The following is a 6,170-nucleotide window of genomic DNA, read 5'->3' as shown; positions in this document are numbered from 1 at the left end:
ATTTTTTTTTTATTATATTAACTAAAAAATAGTGTCTCATTTAATTAAAGTAAAAGATTTTTATCCTTGAAGGGATCTTATATATATTTAGACATCTAATCATTTTTTTCTTTGATAATCTTCTTTGAAAATTATTCAGAATTTGAATTCTGAATAATTTCTGAAAAAATGTGTTTTACCAAATTTTGTTTCACTTTGTATAACTAGCGTGCTAAGTGTGAAAAATACACAAGATAATTTCTAAGCGAAATTTAAAATATAAAAGTTTACTCACTTTACTTAAATTGTATCTAAAATATTACTTTATTTAATTTTTTTAAATTAATGGTTCTATCAAATTTTAATTTTTCAAATAACTCAGTTTTTAAGTAACTAAAATATCTAGAAATGATGTAACGAGATAAAGGCACAAGGGCTTAGCCTCGTTGACGTCACGTTTCTAGACCTTGAAGAAATTGGTTACATTTTATAGTTATTTTATATTGCGTTTAAAATATACTAGGTTCTTTCAATAACTTAAAATAAAAACTGTATATAATATCTAACTAGAAATTTATTTTAAATAACGGTGTTACATGATAATACCTCATTTCAAAAATGCCACAAAATATATGGGTTGTACGTATGTTATCGTTAAATGCATAACTTAGAACTGTGGTCGTGATTAGTTAATACATGTCTTAATAAAATGTTATTTTAATAAGAAAAAATGTGTAAAAAAAACATTTAAAAGCTACTAAAATATATCAAACATCCATTTAAAAGTCAAAAGAACCTAAACATACTAAAATATTCAATACAAAATTTACAATTTAAATTTCTTGTGGTATGAAGCAATTTGTGTATATGAGGCTTATTTTTACGTATAAACAAAATAGGATTTTAGCAAATTTTTTAACATCTGTCCTATAAATGAAATCATTGTAGCTAATCTATTTTACTGTATTAATATATGTATGACAACTTTGTAATCAGACACAATTAAATCAGTTATCTTATATTAAGAAGTATGAATAATAAACTACCTATTTTTCGAGTAAGTATTTAATTTTTTATACGCAGTATAGCACCTGTTATTATTTATTAAGAATTATGCATAAAAAATTAGTATTCTTTGTTTATAATCAATCTTAGTTATTATTGTAAGCGTGCCTCTAGTGACAGGTTACTACTTAGGAAATTACAAAATTTAAGTATTATGCTTGTTTCCTTTTTAGTTACAAAGAAAATTAATTCTAGGGAAGTTGTTTAGGGGGGATAAATTTATTTACATTTGCATGTCTGTTTTTTTAAAATTTTAAATTGAAAAACAAATTGTTTTACTACATTCGTGAGTTATTATAGCGGCCTCTATCGTCATCATTTAGGAACAATTTTTTCTTGAAGTTGTTAATTATTATAGTGGCCTCTAGTGGAAACAGTTAATAACATAATATTTTCTTAAAAGGTTGTGGATTATAGCGGCCTCTAGTGGCTTCAGTTAGTAGCATGTATTAGGTAACCAAGTCGTTACCGCATTTTTATTTTGATAAGAAATTGCTCACTTCACACTCGTAAAAAATAAATGTTACCATTTTCTTTTACTTGCAACATAAATATTTCCATTTAGTTAATTAAATTACTAAAAGGTCTTGATTTTACAAAAATAAACTATTTAAAAAAAATATGTGATAATTATATAAGTGATGTCGAGACTTATTTTACAAAAACTCTTTATTGACAAATTAAACATTATTTTTCATTATTGTATTTTTTTTGATAATTTTATCGTGATTATCTATTATATAGAAACATTTATCCACTATACAATAATTAAATTATTTCAAATGGTTGTGTGCTTCACTAAAGCTATTGTTAAAACAGGTCTAAATAAAATTGAAAGTTAAATAAAAGAATAATTTGGTTTATTCTTATTAGAAATATCCATTATTAAATACTTTTCCAACTATTAAAAATCAATTTACTATTATAAGTATTAGTCAATTGTGGCTAATATTATTTAAAATATTAATTTACAACTAAAAAATATTAAACACAAAAATTACCTAAAAAAATTTTCGCAATATTTATTTCAAATTAAATAGCTCTCATGTAGTGTAATCTTTTTCCTCTCGTTTATCTCAACCACTTGAATTAAGTATCTATTTTTCAACTAAAAATCTTAATCCTGGCATGATCTAATGTTATACTAATCTTACCGCTGTAGGCTCCCTAATGGATGACTTAACGCAAATTTTTACTGCGGGAAAAAACATAATGTTCCTAGTCAGGAACATGATGTGGAACTTTTCTCCTTAGTTCCACTGTAGTTGACTGATGTTAAAGTAAAATACTTGTTGAATAAAATGTATAAATACTTACATCCCCTAAAAACTTTAATTTTCCCATCATTTTCTCCTCCATCGCGTCCACCACCGCCATCAATGGTAACCCCCCCCCCCCCGTGCGCAATTGTTTAAGTATATTTTCATCTAAAATACAAGCATTCTTATTAATTTGATAGATAAAAATAGACATAAATTTCTATGAAAGCCAGTTAAATTATTGTGATAAATAAAGCTTAGTTTTCGCTATAATTCTTTAGTTGTTTTACTTACAGTTGTGTTTTTACGAATATAAAATTTGATGATTATTTATTTATAATTATTGTATGATTTATGAGATTTGTAATTTTTATATTGATTATATGTATAAATGTATAAATAAATATATGCTGCATATTTTTTGAAGTTGTAGTAATTATATTTTTTTATAATAGACGAGTTATCCTTTGTATTTCAAAACATTTTATTACATTATTATTAATAATACCAATAAAAAAAATTGTTGGTAAAATAAAAAATTTGCCTTTATAAATAAGCTAGAAAAGCCTATTTTAAAGAAAAATCTTAATTTGTAAAAGCAGCAGTGTATTTTTAAAATATTTTCACTTGGCGACTAAAATGTCATTCTCAACATAAATATCCAGTTATGATTATTACAAATTTTATTTTAAGTATTTTTTTTATTCATGTGTGATTCCCAGTAAGTATAGAAAAGGTCAAAAATAAAATTAAATAGGCGACAAAATAGAATCGTTGAAAGACATCAGATTTTTTTTATTAAACATATAATTTTTTTTTTAATAATTAGCATAATTGAAAGTAAAATATAAAAATGTATTCTAATTTCAAAGGTAACTAACCATTTACATGGGCATAATCAAATCACATTAATTAAAAACGTTCTAATATTTATAGATAATATGAATTTTATAAAATTCATTATTTATTTACATTTTAAAAAAAAGAGCGTGATGTAGTGCAAAGGATTATTCGGACATCGCCTTAGCACTGATATTCAGTTACGCTATTTGCTATTGGTTCCCGAATGCTATCTAGGATGAAATTTTTTTGACGTTATTTTTAAAAAATATTTACTAAAGATCATCCCTTCATAACATCACCAACGTGTTATTTTTATTTGCTAGATACATAATTCAAGTTATAATTATAGATTAACTCGTGGGGTTACAGGAGGCATGTGCCCCGGACGTTGAAACTGTCGAAGACGCTCCTGGCGTATAATTGTCAAAAAATAAAATAATTATTGTGAAATATTTGTTAATACTTTGTAGACCTTTCTTTATGGTAGGTTGAGTTATTACAACGATTGTGTAGGTTTTAGATTACGAATTAAGCTAAAAGATAAAATTTTTAAGATCCTCATAAAATTGTAGTGAAAACTTTAGCACAAGTGTCATACACAAGATTAAAAATTCAAAACAAGATATTAAACTATATCAGTTATCATTATAGTATAGAATACACACAAATTGAACAGTGTTACAAAACAGTATACTAAAAATAAATACTAAAATTTACAGTAATAAGAATGATTTACGGGACGGTATTACTTCTAGCCATCGTTTTTTTTTCGTTTTAAATCCTCATCTAGGACCTTAGAAGTCTTAGAATATTTTAGATTCAATTAAAAAATAATAATCTGTTTTAATAATTTTTCGTGTTTCAATCGTAAAAATCAAACGTAAGAATAACTTTATATTTTAATACTTGAAATTAATGCAATGTACAATTTTTTTGTTTTTAAATAAATTTAATATATAGCGTGATACCTTAACTACATCTCATGAAATATCTTCGAAAATATTTAAGCCAATCATTATATTATTATAATGGATCTTTGTTGAGTTGCTTTACACGAAAAATTAATTTTCTATTATCATCCACCTAATATCATATAAACTTAAATGAAATTTCGATTTTCAAATTCCAGCCCAATGTTTTTTTTATAACAATAGATTTATTTAATTGAAAAAAAAATTGTTTTTGTTATTCAACTTTTAATGAGTTATAGTTATTTAAAGTATAGGAGCGTTCATAAATCAAAAGAACGTACTTATTTTTATAAGACGACAACATTATCATGTTTTAAGATAGGTTCCCATTACTCGTCTATCTAGCGAATACCAAATATTCGTTTACTCGTATAAGTACAAAAATATTACCGTTGCGATTACTCATCTATTTGTAAAATTAGTTTGTAATATCCATGTTTTTATTGTTATTGAATGCTCAACATAAAAAACATATTAATTTTTTAAAAATTTAAAGCTCGAATATTTCTAACACTTCTAAGGTATAAGGGATGGAACTAAAAATGATTTTATAACACGTATATAGAAATACATATGGAACTAACATAATCCAAAAAAAATATTTTTAAAAAACCCATTAAGGATGTTTAATTGGCTTGAGTTAAAAAAATCATTATCAGAATACAGTATTAATAATCTTATTTTTCTCATATATTATGTATAAGTTTATGAGTTTATCGTAAAAATTGGGACCCATTTTAACAACTATGCTGTCCAACATCAAATTACAGTAACCAATATTTTTATCAAAATAAAATTTTTTAGATAGTCCCAGGAATTATAACATACCGATTTTTTTTTAATTATTCTATAATATTAATACAATTATTATAATTTATCCAATTTCATGGAATGTAACTGTACTGAGAGTATAGGAATAGGTGTCACAAAATTGTGGAAAATGTGTATACAAAAATAACAGAAAATAAATCCCTACAACAGTCGTTAGGTATGATAAATCCATATGTAATATTGAATAAATAAATTGATTGTTAGTTTTATTTTAAATCATAAGTTGTCTTATTGTTGTCAAATTTTATACTGTTCCTGAAAAATTGTCATAATATATTATTCACGCTTACAGACAAAATATTTGCATGGGATATTCGATTACCCTGGGAGTCTCAATTTGTTTAAAAAATATAATTTAAAAAAATTAAAAGCGTGTTTTTTCAGTTTTTTTAAACTATTTATTTTTTACTTTTTAGTTTCATGTTATGATAGTAGTTACTATCAATATCATGGTTGTAACGGTAACGAGAAATCAGGGTTCGATTCCGGGCAGGTAGTCTGAGAAACGGCTACAACATCCAAGAAAAGCAGCAGCGCGTGAATTACCCACTCCCGGAACATGAAGGTAGTGACGAAAAATGACGATACGGGAATCATCCTTTGTAATCGGAATGAATACACTCTATATCTCTTTATGAGAATAAAGCGTGTTAATATAATATATTATTAATAAATTACTATTAAAAATATATTATATTTTTAATAGTAATTTGAATATATATACATGTAAAGCGACTTGAGTACGTAAACGTATCATGCACTAGGTATAGCCTTGTTTTGAGAACGTTATACCTAAGGTATAAACGGCGGCAGTGGCGGTAGGAATATATAAATATATATACGTAAGGTGCATTACACGCGGGCGATATTGGTCAGTCAAAACAAAAATTTGTTTATATATATATAATTGATGTCAGGCACGCGTGTACGAGTACGATAACCAAAAATAAATTTATAGAGGAATAGTGGTGCCGTCGTGTGTTGAGCTTGACGTGTGGTGTGGTGAATGCGTTACGACAGTCTAGTCTTACAACGGAATACGCGGAAATAATAACACGTGCCCGTGGAAAGTTACATTTTACAAACATACAGGTGAAACTAATATAAGCGTGTTAAAAATAGATTTTTAAAAATAGATAGAAACCTTCTTGAGGTCTTTTTAAATTTCGGGAATGAACCCAATGTCTACGAACACATGTTTTTTTTTTGTACAACAATGATA

The sequence above is a fragment of the Daktulosphaira vitifoliae genome, unplaced genomic scaffold, assembly GCF_025091365.1.
Source record: "Daktulosphaira vitifoliae isolate Bord-2020 unplaced genomic scaffold, ASM2509136v1 Scaffold_2, whole genome shotgun sequence".
NCBI lineage: Eukaryota > Metazoa > Arthropoda > Insecta > Hemiptera > Phylloxeridae > Daktulosphaira > Daktulosphaira vitifoliae.
Note: the sequence above shows the minus strand (reverse complement) of the source record.